General features: G+C 38.1%; 1 protein-coding gene across 1 annotated transcript in view; it reads left to right on the top strand.

Annotated features, from left to right (window-relative positions):
- LARP4 (La ribonucleoprotein 4) overlaps positions 1 to 17,829 on the top strand; it is a 210,619-nt gene that overhangs the window by 31,439 nt on the left and 161,351 nt on the right. The gene's annotated exons all lie outside the window — the stretch shown is intronic.

Genomic DNA, 17,829 nt, shown 5'->3' with positions numbered 1-17,829 from the left:
TGCAAAGTAAGAGAGACAAATACCATATGATTTCACTCATTTGAGGAATTTAAGAAACAAAGCAGATGAACATATGGGAGGAAGAAGAAAGAAAGAGAGAGGGAAACAAACCATAAAGGACTTTTAATGATAAAGAACAAACTGAGGAGTGATGGAGGGAGGTGGGTGGGGGATGGACTTGATGGGTGATGGGGATTAAGGAGGGCACTTGTTATGATGAGCACTAGGTATTGTATGTAAGTGATGAATCACTGAATTCTCCTGAAACCAATGTCTTATTGTATGATAACTAATTAGAATTGAAATAAATTTTTTAAAATATAGTAATTTCTTATTTGTCTCCCTACTGCTTTCTTCCAGCCCATGACAGCAGGGATTATCTGATTGTTCACTATTGTATCACCAGTGCTTAGCACATGTGTAGATACTCAAATATTTATTGAATGAATTATCTCAAATACAATTTCCTCTTTCTTTCTCCCATAACTGTCCATAGTATGGTATGACTTTGAATTATATACACCTATCTATCTATCTATAGACACATACACACACACACACACACACACACACATTTTTATTTGTTTTATGTTTCAGGTTTTTATTTAAATTCTAATAATATATAGTGTAATATTGGTTTTAGAAGTAGAATTCTGTGATTTATCACTTATTTATAATGCACAGGGCTCATCACAGCAAGTGCTTTCCTTAATAGCCTTCACCCATTTAGCCCATCACATACCTACTTCCCCTCCAGCAACCCTCAGTTTGTTCTCTATAGTTAATCGTCTCTTATGGTTTGTTTCCCTCTCTTTTCTTTCTTTTTCTAAAAGATTTTATTCATTTATTTGAGAGAGATAGAACATGGAGGGGGAGGTCAAAGGGAGAAGCAGACTCCCTGCTGCTCAGGGAGCTCAATATGGGACTTGATCCTGGGACTCTAGTTATCTTGACCTGAGCCAAAGGCGGTCAACCAACTGAGCCACTCAGGTACCCTTTTTTTTCTTCTTCCTTCCCCTATGTTCACCTGTTTTGTTTCTTAAATTCCACGTGTGAGTGAAATCATACAGTATTTGTCTTAAAATATTATGTTTTCATGATAGCTGAATCCAGTAGAACATAGGTGTCAGCTATTTATGTAAAGGGACAACTTACAGTAAATATTTTTGGCTCTGTGGACTGTGTACCGTCTTTGTTGCTGCATCTTCTCCTCTTCTTACCTGTAGAATTCTTTAAAAACGTAAAAACTATTTTAGCTTGTGAACCATATAGAATATGCCATGGGCCAGATTTGGCCTACAGGCTATACATTGCCAGCTCCTGCAATAAAACATGCAATTTGAGTTCTTTAGATTTTTTTTTTTTTTTTAAAGATTTTATTTATTTATTTGACAGAGAGAAATCACAAGTAGATGGAGAGGCAGGCAGAGAGAGAGAGAGGGAAGCAGGCTCTCTGCTGAGCAGAGAGCCCGATGCGGGACTCGATCCCAGGACTCTGAGATCATGACCTGAGCCGAAGGCAGCGGCTTAACCCACTGAGCCACCCAGGCGCCCAAGTTCTTTAGATTTTGTTGAAACGAGCTGAGCCAACATTAAGTCATTAATTGCTTATTATAATCTGGTGATATTACAACTGACATTTTAGACATTGGAAATTGAAACAAAAAGAGGTTAGATGACTTACATAAGATCTAAATAGTAATTCACAGATTCTTCACCATGAAAGAAGTCCCAGATGTGCTCAATTTATCTCCTCTCTCTGGGAGACTTTTTCATTTGATTTATTAGAGAAGAATAGAATTGTGTTTTAGGGTTGTTTGATTGATTTTACTCTTTTAAGTATTAGAGAATGCCAGGATCTGGTAAACCTGAGCTTGTTTGCTCTTTTTTTTTTTTTTTAAAGATTGATTTATTTTGGAGACAGAGTGTAAGCAGGGGGAAGGGCAGAGGGAGAGAGAAACAGACTCCCTGCTAAGTGAGGAGCCCAACTGGAGTCTCAATCCCATGGCCCTGAGATAATGATATGAGTGGAAATCAAGGATCGGTCGCTTAAATGACTGAGCCATCCAGGTGCCCCAATGTGAGCTTTTTAAATAGAATGTCGATAGAACTCCAGGGGTGTCTGGGTGGCTCAGATGGTTAAGCCTCTGCCTTCAGCTTGGGTCATGATCTCAGGGTCCTGGGATCAAGCCCTGCATCAGGCTCCCTGCTTCCCCCTCTCTGTCTGCTTGTGTCAAATAAATAAATAAAATCTTAAAAAAAAAAAAAAGAACTATGAACTCTAGTAGCTCATTCACCTAACAGAATTGGAAGCTAGGGCTTTAGTTCAGCACTTGGAATTATAAATTGGTTCTTGAAATGAAGGCTGACCATGTTTCTTTATCTTGATTATCTGTTAGATAGCTCATTTATTGAACAGGTAAACTAGATAGAAAAGAATGATAAGGTCTTTCATAAGTAGCTTTTATCCTAGTTGGAAATGATCACCACATACATACAAAAAAAAGACTTAATATTTTATATTTATCCTCATATTCTGTCCTCTGCTTGAGGCTCTTGATCAAGGCAAAGCCCTTTAAACTCAAGCAGGACCAGGTCCAAATCCTTAAACTGCACTATTTTTACAAGGTCTTTGTCTTCCAAACAAGTCAGATAATGTTGGAGCATTCCTGTTAGTGAGTCATGCTGACCATATATAGTTTCTGTTTATTTCTTGTTGTAACTTTTTATCTTCCCACTCTTCCTTCTTTATACCTGTTGAATGACTACTGTGAATGCAGGACTCAAAAATGAACAGGTTTTTTTTTTTTGTTTTTATTTTAAGTTAACAGGCTTTTGTGGTAGAGTATTTTTGTGATTTAAGAAACTTCTGTTATGGGGTGCCTGGGTGGCTCAGTGTGTTAAGCCGCTGCCTTTGGCTCAGGTCATGATCTCGGGGTCCTGGGATCGAGTCCCATATCGGGCTCTCTGCTCAGCAGGGAGCCTGCTTCCCTTCCTCTCTCTCTGCCTGCCTCTCCGTCTACTTGTGATTTCTCTCTGTCAAATAAATAAATAAAAATCTTAAAAAAAAAAAAAAGAAACTTCTGTTATCTCAGTATTGATAGTAGACTATATATCCAAAGACCAATTTTTTTTAAGATCTTATTTATTTGACAGAGAGAGAGATCACAAGTAGGCAGAGAGAGAGGGAAGCAGACTCCCTGCTAAGCAGAGAGCCTGATGTGGGGCTCAATCCCAGGACCCTGAGATCATGACCTGAGCCGAAGGCAGAAGCTTAACCCACTGAGCCACTCGAGTGCCCCAAAGATCAATTTTTTATCTTGATAGAATAAAATTCAAATTTTTACTTTTGGTAGGTATATAATCTGTGGGTTTATTTATTTATTTGAAAGAGAGAGAGACAGAGTGAGAGGGAACACAAGCTGGGGGTGGAGGGGAGTGGGGGAGGAGAAGCAGGCTTCCTGCTGAGCAGGGAACCTGGTGTTGGGCTTAATCCCAGGACCCTGGGATCATGACCCAAGCCAAAGGCAGATGCTTAATGTAACTGAGCCATCCAGGTGCCCCTCTGTGGTGGTTTTAAAACATAATTGATGAATTCTTCGGTATTCCTCTCTTCAAAAGGTGTCCTTGAGGGGCGCCTGGGTGGCTCAGTGGGTTAAAGCCTCTGCCTTCGGCTCAGGTCATGATCTCAGGGTCCTGGGATCGAGTCCCACATCGGGCTCTCTGCTCAGCAGAGAGCCTGCTTCCTCCTCTCTCTCTGCCTACTTGTGATCTCTCTCTGTCACATAAATATATAAATATATAAAATCTTTAAAAAAAAAAAAAAAGGTGTCCTTGAACATGGACAGTACTTAGGGACTTGCTGCTAATAAACAGAATGTGGCAAAAATGACAGTGTGGCACTTTTTGAGTCTAGGTCATAAAAAAGCATTGTGGCTTCATCCTTTCTGTTTCTCTCGGCTCATTTGTGTTACTCCCTTGTGTATCACATATTAAGAGGCTCTTTGGAGATGTCTTTATGGCCTTTAGCCAAAAACTATGTGCCTGAGCCAATTTAGAAGCAGATCCTCCAGCCACAGTCAAGCCCTCAGATGACTGCAGCCCCAGCCAAACTCTTGACTACAACCTCATGAGAGACCTTAAGCCAGAACCAGCCATTCAAGCTGGTACTGAACTCCTGACCCACAGAAATTGTGAGATTATATATGTGTGTTGTTTTAAGCCACCAGATTTTGGAGGTAATTTGTTTTGCAGCAATAGATAACTGATATACCATGATGTAATATTTTATAGTAAATTTGATAAACTTTTTATCTGTCTTATAAGATTGTCTTACAGACCAACATTGTTTAGTTCTCCTAATTCATACTTTTTTTTTGTTGCTGTTATTTCTTGGATTGTCTTGGACTGAGAGAGATGTGTTAAAGTCATTACTAAATTTTCCATTTCTCTAATCTTCTATAGTTACTACTTTATAAAAGTTGTTGCTATATTATTTATTGCACAGATATTCATGAGTCTTATGTCTTCATAGTGAATTATAGTTTTTTGTGTTATAAAGTGTCATTCTTTGTCTCATTTAATACGTTTTTGCTTGAATGTTACTTTGCTTGATACTGCCCTTTTTAAAATTTTCATTTGCCCAATACATCTTTGTTCATTCTTTTATTTTAGGCTCTCCTATATACAGTCCAGAGTTGGATTTCATTTTGTGAGTGAGCCTGAAAATCTTTTAATAAGTGATTTTATGACCACTTAATATGTGTATATTTATAGAACTGCTATGTTTGATCTCAATTACGTCATCTTTATATATCCAAAACAATGCATAGTTTTCCAATAACTATGTGTTCAGTTTTCTTTGCTCTTTGTTGCTTTATTTGTATTTTTCTTTGTGTGTATGTGTGTGTATTTTAATGATTGCAGAAATTTCTATTTTTGTTTTAAATCCCCTTTATAACAATACTCACATAATACTTTGGTCCTTTTTTTCTTTGTACATTGACTATTAGTTTCCTACTCAGAGCAATACACTGCCTCCTGTCTCTTTTCTTCTGTACCCTCTACCATTCAATTTTAGTCAACAGTATTCTTTTTCTTAATGTTGGTTCTTGTCCTGAATGTTTTGGATTATAGTGTGTTGGCTTTAAATGACTCCTTTAACTCTCACTTTTTACCTGTTAGTGAGCTGTTCCACCTGTTTCTCTCTCCCCACTTCTCACATTTTTTTTAGTTATTACTACACTGTCAGAGCATAGAAAATTTATATGCTATTCCTACTCCCACTTTTGTTTTAGTCTTAGGTGTATAGCTAGGTGTATTCAGTGCACACCACCAGTATCTTTGGTGAAGTTTTCTAGGTCCTCTCTTAGTTAGGTATAGTTTGTCCTCAGGAAGGACTCATGAGTACAATAATCCCAGGTGTTTATCATACTGAAAAATTGCTACTTGCAGGATGGTTTTTCTGCCTTTAGAATTCTCTTCCCTTGATTATATTATAGATGTTGTTTTACTATTTTCTGACTTTGAAAATAGCTGGGAACTCTGATGCCAAACTGATTTGCTATCCTTAGAAAGTGACTTGATCTTTTGGCCAGCGTAGGTAATTTTTTCCCTTTGTATTACAGTGTAATTTTCTAGGATAAATCTAAGTGTTGACTACTATGGTGAGTCCTGTGAATTGTGTAAGACTGACGATTCACAGACCTGTACCCCTGAAGCAAATAATACATTACATGTTAATAAAAAAGTGAAATAAAATAAAAATTAAAAAAAATCTAAGTGTTGACTAATCTGGGTCTGTTTAACTTAGTGCATCATGTGTTCTTTCAGTATGAAGATTCATGTCTTCTTTCCCTCCACCCTTATGAAGGAAATATTATTGAATATAGTTGTAAATATTAATTCTACTTTATTATTTTGATTGTCTTCTCTAATGTATCCAGAAGTATGTACGTGAATGTTTGGTGTCTGATTTTTATATTATTTCCTCCTCAATTGTTTTAATCTGTTTTTCTTAACTTTTCTTATTTTCATCCCCTATGTCCTATATGATATGTTTGATCCTACCTATTCTTCTTTGTTGTTTTAGGTTGCATTCTCTGGGACACAGACTCTGAGACAGAGAATTGTGTGCATGAGGTTTCTTAGCGATTACCCTTGGGATCAACACTTATGATGATGTGAAGGAAGGAGGATTGGATAGAAGGAGATGCTGAGCTGTAATTAGTGGTGTGCTGCTAACTTTTTAATAACCAATTCTCAGAGGAAGAAAAAGCTCTGATTTGTAACATTTTCCAGCATATAAATACTTCCATCATGGCCAATTTTAAGCTAGAAACATGACATCACTGAACATGGATCTGGAAAGAAATGCATACATAGTAACACCCATTCAAAAACAACAGATGTTACCTCAAGGGCATAGGTAATAATAAATGTAGTAAAATAATTAGGAAGTGATGAGTATTTGTTGCCTTGGTTTTTTTTTTTTTTTTTAAAGATTTTATTTATTTATTGGACAGACAGAGATCACAAGCAGGCAGAGAAGCAGGCAGAGAGAGGAGGAAGCAGGCTCCCCGCCGAGCAAAGAGCCTGATGCGGGGCTCAATCCCAGGACCCTGAAATCATGACCTGAGCCGAAGGCAGAGGCCCAACCCACTGAGCCGCCCAGGTGCCCCTGTTGCCTTGGTTTTGAATAGAATTTAATTTTGAGTTTATAGAATTTAAGTTCTCGTAGTAGCTGTGTTTACTTGCAAAAAAAATTTTTTTAAGATTTATTCATTTATGAGAGAGAGAGAGCACAAGCAGGGAGAGGGACAGCAGGAGAGGGAGAGAGAGAAAAACTCAAACAGACTTCCCGCTGAGCATAAAGCCTGACACAGGGCTCATTCCCATAACCCTGAGATCATGATCTGAGTCAGACCACGAGTCAAAAGCTTAACTGAGTCACCCTGCTTGCAAAATTTTTAAAAATGTTAGCAGTTGGCTCTCATGGACCTGTAAGAACCAGCTCCAGTATACCATTGACCACGATCAGTCACAACAGGTCTCAGCTCATCCCATGAGGAGTTTTGAAGTTGGGATGGCCCTTCAGAATTGTCCCACCTTGCTTTGGAGGCACAACGATGGAAGACATCTTTGGAGTCCCCACCCCCACACCCCAGCCAGAGCTGTCAGGTCCCCTCCTCTTTCACTTCCTGTTGTAAACAATAAAGGCCCTTCCTACCCTTAAAAAAAAAAAAGTTGCCCCACCTTGAGATAAGGCCCTTAGATATCTTGGCCTGAACCAGTCATTGGATACAGGTAAACATTGGGAAGAGGATTTGGCCTTGGGTAAAGGAATTTTTTTTTGGCCAAAGATAATTCCCAGAGAAGAACTCAGCCACCAGCTTTCTAGCAACCTGAATTATGAGTGCCTCAGTACTGAAGAGGATATATGGAGATGATTCTACAGGACCCACTACACATATGTATCTTGTAGTTTAGTCTTGGTTTCTGCTTCGAGACATAATTTTTTCTGGTATGCTTTCATCTGTTGAAACTGTGATTGTGTGTGCATGTTTTCTTATAGTAATTTTGTGTGGATACTGAATTTTTGTTATTGTTACTCATCTTTGAATATGCTGGATTTTTCTGAGTCAGCTTTTAACAGATCTTTAAAGGGAAAATGGACAGGGTTTCAAGGGCCTCCCTGTTTTGGGGTTGTTTTTTTTTTCAGCTCAAGGGCTCCCTCTTCTGTTGCTATGGTGAAAAGCAGTTTTCTTAAGTACTTTTTTTTGGGTGGTCAGATTTCTGATTCTCCTGTTTGTTTTTTCACTGGGGTACTTATTACTAGTTACTTCTTTTCTTTCTTCCATTTACCACTGGCTGCTGTCTTCAAGGAACAATGACTGCTTTCAAAAGTAGTCTCTTTCTCTTTCTCCTGAAAGTCACGTTTAACCAAGACTATACATGTTCCTCCTGAATTTTAAAACCCGTATGTTTTTACTCCTGTTAACAGTACTGATCTGCCAGGTTTCACACCAGCTCTCAGCTGTTCCTACTAATGGCTACTTTGGTAGCAAACCCTTGTTGATGTTATCAGGTTCAACCAACACTAAGACTACATGTTCTCTACCCTTTTCAAACAGTTTCTATGACCTTGATACACTTGGGGGGTTCTGGATGGTCTCTACTTTATCTTTCCCAACTGCTTTTAAATTACAGACTGTGGAGGGGGTAGCCTGAGAGGTTCAAGTCTGTTAAGTGTCTGCCTTCAGCTAAGGTCATGACCTTAGGGTCCTGGGATCCACCCCATGTCTGGCTCTCTGCTCAGCGGGGTGTCTGCTTTTCCCTCTCACTCTGTGTGCTCTCTCTCTCTCTCTCTCAAATAAATAAATAAAATCTTAAAAAAATAAATTAGAGACTGTAGGATTTTCTCCCCACATTTTAGTATCAGTTGTAGGAATTTTCATAGCTTTCTTTTTTTCCTGTGTGTAGTTTTTAGGAAGAGCTATGGGAAGAGGTATATATATATACATACATACAAAGTTGTGTATTTGTTTTTAATACCCACAAATAATATTTTGCCTTGTTTTTCTCTTCTAACTTAATATTATGTGTTTAAAATCTATCTCTGTGCCTTGTTTATACCTAGTTTGTTGCTTTTAGTTGCTACATTTCTTCCACAGCCTGCATCCATCATCTTTTATGTAACTGTTCCCCTGGTTAAAATGCCTGCATTGCTTTTACCTCCCTATTGCTATCTTGAAAAAAGCTGGATGAACTTTTGTATATGTTCCCATGATAATCCACATGACACTTTCTTCTAGGACATATACCCAAGAGATGGGATCTTGGGATTCCAAGGCACACTCTTCATTAAATATTTTCAAGTTGCTTCCCAGAAGCTAAGACAGCTTACATTTCCAAATCCTATGGACAAGAGGTCTCTCCCGACACATTTTGTCAAGATCTGGTACTCTAATTAAATTTTTCCATGCCGGCAAATAATCCATCAAGTTTTGGCCTTAAGTTTCATTTTTTTTTTTGTTTTTGTTTTAATTTCAGCTTTATTGAGATATAATTGAAGAATAAGTTACAAAGATATTTTCCTACATTTTCTTCCATTAGTTTGATAGTTTTATTTTTTTATTAATCTCTTCAACCCACCTGAAGTTCTCCTTTGTATTCAGTGTTAAGGTAGGGATCTATCTTAATTTTTCTTCATATATCAACATAATTTCTAACCAATCTGTTCTTTCCTCATAAAGATAGCTTTGCCACATTTGTGATGCTACCTTTAACATATGTCAAGTTCTGTGTATGATGGGTCTATTTGTGGGCTTTCTTTTTGTTCCATTTGTTGATTTGTCCTCATGTCTGTATCTTTCTTCTGCTGTTGTTGTTGTTTTTTTTAATCTCTGTAGTGTGCCAGCTCTTAATAGTTGTAGTATTAGTCCCTTTTTCATCTTCTTCTTTCAAAATTGATTCATCTTTTCATGAGCTACTATTCCATATACATTTTAGAATAAGTTTCTCGAGTTTCTAAAAAAAGTTCCTGCTAACATTTTAAAATAAGATTTGAACATATAGATTAACTTTTGAAGAACTGACATCTTTACTAAGCTAAGTTATCTTATCTAAGACCATGCTTTATCTGTGTTTTCAGATCTTCTTTTATGTCTTATTAGAGTTTAAAATTTTTCGGGGTAAAGATGTTATGCCACATTTGTAAATTAATTGTTAAATATCTTACAATTTTTGGTGTTAGTGTGAATGGGATTGCTTCTGGTTCATTATTGCTAATATAGAGATTAATATTCCTGTTTTCTCCCATCCAAGTACTAACCAGGCCCGACCCTGCTTAGCTTCCGAGATCAGACGAGATCGGGCGCGTTCAGGGTGGTATGGCCGTAGACAATATTCCTGTTTTCTGAAGACATTATAAATATAAATGTGTAATCTTGTTAAGTGCTTTATATTGCAACTCTTGGAAAGTCTATGTGATTTTTGTCCTTTAATCCATAAATATAGTCAATAACATTTATAGTTTTCTCATGTGAAACCATTCTTGTGTTCCTGGCAGAACACCTTGGCTGTTGAATTCGGTTGGATAATATTTCTTTGCATCTATTTCTTAAAATCTGTTTTCATCAGTGACATAGATTATGATTCTCTCTTCTTGTACTATCTGATTTGGAATAAATCATTAGGCAGATTTTTCTCTTTTCCTGTTTTCTAATAATTTAATTGATAAAGGGATTATCTGTCCCTTGAAAGGTTGGTGAAACTCACTGTAAAACCACCTAAGCCTAAGGCTTTTTTTCTGGGGGAAAGGGCTTTAATTGCTATTCAGTTTATTTGTAGATATTTGGTCTGTTCGTATTTAAATTTCTTCTGCCAATTTTGGAATTTTATAATTTTCCAAAAATCATCTATTTCATCTAAGTTATTTAGTGTGTTAGCTTGTAATCGACCATCATATTCTTTTCTTCTTTTTTAAAGGATTTTATTTATTTATTTGAGAGAGAGAGCAAGAGCATGGAGAGGGGCAGAAGGAGAAAGAGAAGCAGGCTCCCCACTGAGCAGGGAGCCTGATATGGGGCACTATCCCAAGACCCCAAGATCATAACCTGAGCTGAAGGCAAATGCTTAACCAACTGAGCCACCCAGGTATCCTATCATACTCTTTTCTATCTCTGTTGTTTCTGTAGCTAGTTCTCATGATTTCATTATGTGCTTTGATTATTTGAATCTTCTTTTTTCTAATTAGCTCATTAGAGAATTATCCATCTTATTCATCTTTATAAGATGACAAAAATCATTCCCAATATAGCTGAAATTAACAATAAATATTAATCAGTTAACTCTATCAATGAGAAGGCAGAAACTCAGGTTGAATCTCAGATTAGATTTCAAAATTAAGGTCTAGGAATATATTGTCTATAAGAGACACACTTAAAAGGAAAAACTGTGGACAAGTTAAAAGAGATTTAAGTAGGTCTTCCAGGCTAATATGAACAGAAACACCAAAAACAAACAAAGTGAAACATGGAAATAAAAACAGGTAACTATATTATATAAGCTAAATCGAAGCTACAAATTCAAGGCAAAAGTATCATCATAGGCAAAGCATAACAGGGCTAGTGCTATCAGGAGCTCAGCTAAGTAGAAATATCCAGTGGATAGTTGTGTATATAGGACTAATACTCAGGGGCAAAGTTTGGAGAAAAGCGGATGCTGCGATATGTATTTGGAATCATCAGCATATATATGGTATTTAAAGCCATAAGACTGAGTGAGACCATTAAGGGAGTATAGACGGGACAAGAGATCCAAGAAGTAAACTGAATTCCTCCAACATTTTTGGGCAGGGAGATGAAAAAGAACCAGCAAAAAAGATATAGAGGTGGCCAGAAAGTTAGGAGGCAAACCAGGAGAGTATAATGTCCTGGAACCCATGTGAAACAATTATTTCAAAGAAACAGAGTGAATGATATTTTCAAAGGTTAGCTGATATACAAAACTCAACATTGGATTTAACAGTATGGAGATTGTTGGTGACCTTGCCAGGACCAAGTTTGATGATGGAGTAACAAAGTAATAAAGACCTGATTAGAGTAGGTTCAGGAGAGGAGAGAAATTAGAGACAGTTAGTTAATACCATTTTTATTTATTTATTTATTTATTTATTTATTTTGTATTTTTATAAACATATATTTTTATCCCCAGGGGTACAGGTCTGTGAATCGCCAGGTCCACACACCCCACAGCACTCACCAAAGCACACCCCCCACAATGTCCATAACCCCACCCCCCTTCTCCCAAGCCCCCTCCCCCCCAACAACCCTCAGTTTGTTTTGTGAGATTAAGAGTCATTTATGGTTTGTCTCCCTCCCAATCCCATCTTGTTTCATTTATTCTTCTCCTACCCACTTAAGCCCCCATGTTGCATCACCACTTCCTCATATCAGGGAGATCATATGATAGTTGTCTTTCTCCACTTGACTTATTTCACTAAGCATGATACGCTCTAGTTCCATCCATGTTGTCGCAAATGGCAACATTTCATTTCTTTTGATGGCTGCATAGTATTCCATTGTGTATATATACCACATCTTCTTTATCCATTCATCTGCTGATGGACATCTAGGTTCTTTCCATAGTTTGGCTATTGTGGACATTGCTGCTATAAACATTTGGGTGCATGTGCCCCTTCGGATCACTATGTTTGTATCTTTAGGGTAAATACCCAGTAGTGCAATAAATGGTGTTGGGAAAATTGGACAGCCACATGCAGAAAAATGAAATTGGACCATTTCCTTACACCACACACAAAAATAGACTCAAAATGGATGAAGGACCTCAATGTGAGAAAGGAATCCATCAAAATCCTTGAGGAGAACACAGGCAGCAACCTCTTCGACCTCAGCCGCAGCAACATCTTCCTAGGAACATCGCCAAAGGCAAGGGAAGCAAGGGCAAAAATGAACTATTGGGATTTCATCAAGATCAAAAGCTTTTGCACAACAAAGGAAACAGTTAACAAAATCAAAAGACAACTGACAGAATGGGAGAAGATATTTGCAGAGGACATATCAGATAAAGGACTAGTGTCCAAAATCTATAAAGAACTTAGCAAACTCGACACCCAAAGAACAAATAATACAATCAAGAAATGGGCAGAGGACATGAACAGACATTTCTGCAAAGAAGACATCCAGATGGCCAACAGACACATGAAAAAGTGCTCCATATCACTTGGCATCAGGGAAATACAAATCAAAACCACAATGAGATATCACCTCACACCAGTCAGAATGGCTAAAATCAACAAGTCGGGAAATGACAGATGCTGGCGAGGATGCGGAGAAAGGGGAACCCTCCTACACTGTTGGTGGGAATGCAAGCTGGTGCAACCACTCTAGAAAACAGCATGGAGGTTCCTCAGAATGTTGAAAATAGAACTGCCCTATGACCCAGCAATTGCACTACTGGGTATTTACCCTAAAGATACAAACATAGTTAACACCATTTTTAAAAGGAATTTTGGTATGAATGGAAGGGGGAGAAGTGGAGCAGTAAGTGGTGGAGGAAGTGGGCCTAAGAGAATTGTTTGCTCGTGTTTTTTTCAAAGTTGAGAAAAATAACATCATGTTAGAGAGTGAAAAAATGATGACTCGGAGCGAGATGGGAGAATTACTGAAGCAATGTTCTTGAATAGAAGAGAAGAGAGAGGATCTAGTGTTCAAGGGAGGGCTAGCATTAGATAGGAATCAGACACTTTATCCACAGGTAACAACATATATGGGTACAAAAGCAGATAATTAAGGAGATGTGGTGGTAAAAGTATTTGGAGTTAATAGTGATTGCTTCCATTTTCTCAGTGTAATAAGTTACTTAGTCATCAGCCAAGAAAGAAGATTAAAGAGAAGGCCTGAGAAATTTGAGGAGATAGGAGAAAATATAAAATTGCTGTCTGGGGAAGTCAGAGTAAATGGATTAGGGAAATACAGTATGTTCACCAAGCAGCATTATGGGGCCAGTTGAGCTCAATGATTATTTAATGTAATACTAGTCAGCAAGTTTGAATGTTTTTCTGAAGATACATTCAGCTTCCAGGGTACAGGAAGGGAGTAGGCTGAGAAAATTTGGTTTAAGCTGGGCTGTGGACAACCAGGGAGTAAGGAGCAAGTGAGTCTGAGTTGAGAGCATATGCAAAGGACTGATTATAATTGCCTATCATGGAATTTAAAGTAGATTACAAAGGAATTGAGGACATGAAAGGGTAAGGGATGCTATGAAGATGGTAGAATCAATGAAGTAAAAGATCTCTGTGGAGATCAAAGGATTGGTAGAGTAAGGGTACTAGCTCGGGTGAGCTGTAGAGAGGTGATGTTTGGAGAATGAGTCATTTGAAGCAGTATTATGGAATGGTTGCAGGGTTTGTTTTGTTTTGGTTTGGTTTTTGCAATGAAAAGGTCAAGGGTATGATTAAATGGCTAGAGGATGAAGTCACCGAGGGAGAACAGATCAAAACATTACAAGACCAGGTGTTGGAAAGAACTAAATAGTATTAAAATTCCTGGGGATTATGACAGAAATACTGCATAGCATGGCAGTGAGAAAGGAGGAAGTAAAGGACGGCAGCAGAGAAGGCAGTGGGTGGTAGATAGTGTAATGACAGGAGACTTAAGGTTGAGTATTATTAGAGAGGAGAGAAGAATGATCTAGAAGTAGCATTGAGGAGTGAGGAAGACCTGCACCTCATTTCCAGGCCAACTGATGGTGGGGGGCGGGTGGTATAGGAGTTAAAATAGACATGATTTTTAGGGACATCCACCTGGGTGGTTCAGTCGGTTTAGCATCTGAATCTTGATTTCCAGTCAGGTCATGATCTCAAGGTTGTGAGATCAAGCCCTGCGTTGGGTATGGAGTCTGCTTAAGATTCTCTTTCTTCTTCTCCCTCCGCCCCTCCCCAAGCTCTAAAAACAGACATCATTTTAGAGGGGTACAGGGAGAGCCAGGGGTCAGGCCCTATTTTGAATATTTTGAAGTTAAATTGTAATAAGCATCTGTGTTAATATAGATGTATTATATTTTCTGTATACTACATGTTCTTTATCTATAGTTTTCCTTTGCCCTTAATGATGCTTTTTGCTTTGAATTCTATTTTTGATCTGATATTAGAAATCTGCTTGGCTTTCTTTTGGTTCATAGCTGCCTTTTTCCATCTTTTTGTTTTAATTTGTCCAGTGTTTCTTTTCAGTGTGTCTCATGTAGACATTATACTGCTAGATTTTGTTTTTTTAATTCAATCTAAGGATTTTATCTTTTCTTTGCTGAGTTTAACTAATATATTAAATTACTTCTATGTTAGAAGTATTTAAGTTTTCTCTCTTTTTTTTTCTTTTGTTTCTTGCTCATTTCCTTGGATAAATCAATTTTATCTATGGATTTGAAAGGTGTGCATTTTATATTTGTTCTTTATTGGTTATCCCTAATCTGTTAAGGGATTTACTTATATTTTTCCCCTAATTTATGAAATTTATCAATACCTATCTGTATCTTCCCCCTTAGTAGGATAAATACTTTAACACATGCACTCTTCCCTATCTCTGGATATTGCATTCTGTGCCCTAATTTGTTAAATCTGGGGTGTGTATGTGTATAAAATGCCTTATTTTTTATTTTTTTTTTATTTTTATTATTTTTTTTTTAAGATTTTATTTATTTATTTGACAGAGATCACAAGTAGGCATAGAGGCACAGAGGCAGGCAGAGAGAGAGAGGAGGAAGCAGGCTCCCTGCCAAGCAGAGAGCCCGATGCGGGACTCGATCCCAGGACCCTGAGATCATGACCCGAGCCGAAGACAGCGGCTTAACCCACTGAGCCACCCAGGCGCCCCAAATGCCTTATTTTTTAAGATGTTATTTATTTGAGAGAGAGTGAGTGAGAGAGAGTGAGCACATGGGCAGGGGAGAGGAGGGACAGAGGGAGAGGAAGACTGCCCAAAGAGCAGGGAGCCTGATGTGGGGCCTACTCAGTCACCCAAGTGCCCCTAAAATGCCTTTAAAAAAAAAAAAAAAAGGTTTGTTTATTTACTTATTTATTATTTATGTGAGAGAGAGAGAGAGAACCAGCAGGAAGATGGGCAGAGGATGAGGGAGTGGGCAAGTTCCAAACCAACTCCCCACTAAGGGTAGAGCCTGATGTGGGGCTCAATCCCAGAACCCTGAGATCATGACCTGAGCCAAAATCAAGAGTCAGCAGCCTAACCGACTGAGCCACCCAGGAGATCCATGATTTTTTTTTTTTTTTTTTTTAAGATTTATTCATCCATTCCAGAGAGAGAAAGAACACAAGTCAGGGGAGGAACAGAGAGAAAGGGGGAGAAAGAATCTCAAGCAGACCCCCTGCTGAGCATGGAGCCCAATGTGGGGCTCAATCCCATAACCCCAAAATCACAAATGAGCTGAAAACAAGGGTCCAACGTTCAACTGTCTGAGCCACCCAGACACCCTGTACAATGCTTTTTGTAGACAATAAACTTCAGAAGGTTATTTTCTCATTCTTACTATCTTGTATTTTATAGCATTTCCTAAAATTTTTGTTTGATATCTTCTTTCCTCCAGGAATATTTTCATAGGGTCTTTATGATAATCTGCTGAGACCTTAAAGGTCTGAGAATGTATTTCTTGTACCCTCACATTTAATTGATAACTTAGCTGAATATTAAATTTTGGAGTCAGAGTTTCTGTTTTTAGGGGTACCTGGGTGGCTCAGTTGCTTAAGTGTCTGCTTTTGGCTCAGGTCATGAGGCAAGAGTCCTGGGATCAAATCCTGAATTGGACTTCTTGCTCAGCAGGTAGCCTGCTTCTCCCTCTGCCTGCCACTCCCCCAGCTTGTGCTCTCAGTCTCTCTCTCTCTTTCACACAAATACATAAATAAAATCTTTTTTAAAAAGTTTCTGGTTTTGATATTTTGGAAATATTTCTTCATTGCTTTCCTGCTCCTAATGTTGCTCTTGAGAAGTCTGGCACCATTCTGATTCATTTTATTTATTGGTGAGCTGCTCTTCTTAGAAAGGTTTTAGAATTTTCTTTTTGTCTTTGGAGTTCTTAAATTTCATTAAAATATCAGTAAGTATTCATTTTCCCATATCAACCCTATTTATCACCCTGTATACGCTTTCAGTATCAATCTTTCTTTGGAAGTCCTTACTTTTTTTCATGTATCCTCTTCCCTCCATTTACTTTTTTCTCTCCTGTTAGCACTCCTAATATATAAATGCTGATATTTCTATGTCTAGCCTCCATATTTCTTAATTTTTATATTTTTCATCACTAATCCCTTCTTGATGTCTTCTAGAAACATTTCTTGACCCGATCGTGGGCTATGTCTATTTTGCTGTTTATATCTTCTAATGAGTTTATTTCAACTGTGTTTTGAATATTCAGTAATCCTACTTGTTTCTTTATAATTGTTTCGGCTTCATTATCAGTATCCTCTTTAGGGACATTTAGTTGGCATGTATTCTATTAATTCTTGTCATCTAGAGTAGGCTATTTAGCTTATCACCTTTCTAATTTTCTAGTTATTTTTCCCTGTGAGATCATTTTCTCTCATGGGTATCAATTATCGGTCGTCTTGGTAGGTAATGAATGAAGTGGGTGGGAAGAATCAAAACCCAAGCCTTAGTTGTGCCACCCCTGGTGAGCAGGGTTCAAATCCTCATTTTCATCAGGAGGCTTTGCCTTTTAGCGAATCTATCTGTATCTTACCCTAGGCCTTTTGTTTTCTAAGAATGTATTGTCTAGTCCAGATGAAAAGAAGATCTGTGGGTTGCGGGAGGTAGGAGGAAACACTTTGATGCTTATTGGTTAAGTCAACATTTACTTTGCTTGTTTTACTCTACACCCAAATAGTGTTCTGCTGTTAATCTGCTTTCCAGCATTGGGGTAGGGCTGAAAGGGAAAACAATGATCTGAGTCTGGGCAATGTTGAGGGGGGTAGGAAAGAGTCCAGCTTGGGGTGGCTCAGTCGTTAAGCGTCTGCCTTCAGCTCAGGTCATGATCCCAGGGTCCTGGGATTGAGCTCTGCATCGGGATCCCTGCTCAGCAGGAAGCCTGCTTCTCCCTCTCCTGCTTTCTTTGCTTGTATTCCCTCTCTCGCTGTCTCTTTCTCTGTCAATGACTAAATAAAATCTTTAAAAAAAAATTTTTTTTTTTAATAAAAGAGCCCAATCAAAATTTCTTTGCAAATTCACTCCCCATGTTTGGAGCCTGGCTTTCCTCTGTACAGGGCTACTATTTCCCTTCTTTACCAAATCACAGACACCTTCT

The sequence above is a fragment of the Mustela putorius genome, unplaced genomic scaffold (genome assembly GCF_011764305.1).
Source record: "Mustela putorius furo isolate JIRA1106 unplaced genomic scaffold, ASM1176430v1.1 tig00537227_pilon_pilon_pilon, whole genome shotgun sequence".
Lineage (NCBI taxonomy): Eukaryota > Metazoa > Chordata > Mammalia > Carnivora > Mustelidae > Mustela > Mustela putorius.
The sequence above is the reverse complement of the archived record's forward strand: the minus strand, read 5'-3'. Positions and strand labels throughout refer to the sequence as shown.